This window comes from Mus caroli, chromosome 13 (genome assembly GCF_900094665.2).
Source record: "Mus caroli chromosome 13, CAROLI_EIJ_v1.1, whole genome shotgun sequence".
Taxonomy (NCBI): domain Eukaryota; kingdom Metazoa; phylum Chordata; class Mammalia; order Rodentia; family Muridae; genus Mus; species Mus caroli.
The window spans coordinates 59941500-59942794 of NC_034582.1; the positions used below are offsets into that span (position 1 = coordinate 59941500).

The 1295-nt window shown below is 44.7% G+C and overlaps 1 pseudogene; it reads right to left on the minus strand.

Moving 5' to 3' along the window:
• Positions 1–360: 360 nt before the first annotated feature.
• On the minus strand, positions 361–985 carry LOC110307693 (annotated as a pseudogene).
• Positions 986–1295: the final 310 nt, after the last annotated feature.

Here is a 1295-nt window from a genome sequence, read left to right on the forward strand (position 1 = left end):
ACATGGAGAAGGAAAGTAGTTCTTTGTTAAAACCAAGAACATGATTGGCAAAGTCAGTAATGGCTTGAGGCCAGACCTTGGTGGAGCTGTGACTTTAGATCTTGGGAATGGAACTCTTCCTGTCTAAAAGGCCATGGTTGGCAGTTCTTTCTTTCTTTTTCTTATTTAGTTTTTGTTCATAATCATAAACTTAACTTTGCAATCCAGCTAGACTTGAAGGGGAAAGAGGAAAATATGGAACCCAAAGAACTTCAGTGAGAACAGAGATTACAGGACATTTGAGAGCAGATGGGGTAGGGGCGCTCTCCTGAGCTACAAAGGAATACTTTGATGGGTAAAACGCCCACAAGTCAAAAGAAATTAGAGTTGTCCACAGTCGGAAATAGTGGTCTTCTTGCTGGTCTTGCCATTCCTGGACCCAAAACGCTCCATGGCTTCTACAATGCTCATGCTTTCTTTCACGTTCCCAAAGACCACATGCTTGCCATCCAGCCGTTCAGTCTTGGCAGTGCAGATAAAAAACTGGGAACCGTTTGTGTTTGGTCCAGCATTCAACATGGACAAGATGCCAGGACCTGTGTGCTTCAGGGTGAAGTTCTCATCCTCAAATTTCTCTCCGTAGATGGACCTGCTGCCAGTGTGTAAAGTCACCACCCTGGCACATGAATCCTGGAATAATTCTGTGAAAGGAGGAACCCTTATAGCCAAATCCTTTCTCTCCAGTGCTCAGAGCTCGAAAGTTTTCTGCTGTCTTTGGAACTTTGTCTGCTAACAGCTCGAAGGAGACGCAGCCCAAGGGCTCGTCATCGGCCGTGATGTCGAAGAACACAGTGGGGTTGACCACGGCTGCAGCAAGTGACGAAAAGCGACAGTGGCGTCTGCAGAGCTGTGTGGTTGGCAGTTCTAAGGCTGCCATGTGCTTGGTCTGTGATGTACTTGAAATATCGTGTGTTCCCTTCGTGCAGCATTGCTTGACTAGCTTCATGCTGATTGTGCTCCATTGATAACTTCTCACTCTGTCCTATTTCCCCTTGCGAACAGTATACAGGATGTAGTACTTTTAATAAACCTGCTTGGCACAAAATCTCTTGACTCCTCTCTCTCTCTCTCTCTCTCTCTCTCTCTCTCTCTCTCTCTCCCTCTCCCTCTCTCTTTCTCTCTCTCACACACACACACACAAAAGATAAGTTTTAAAAATACCATAAAGTTTCAGAATCATATCTAAATTAGGAGGCTCCTTATCATGTTACGTATATATTGAATTCCATTCCTCCTTCAAAGATACAGAATTCCTA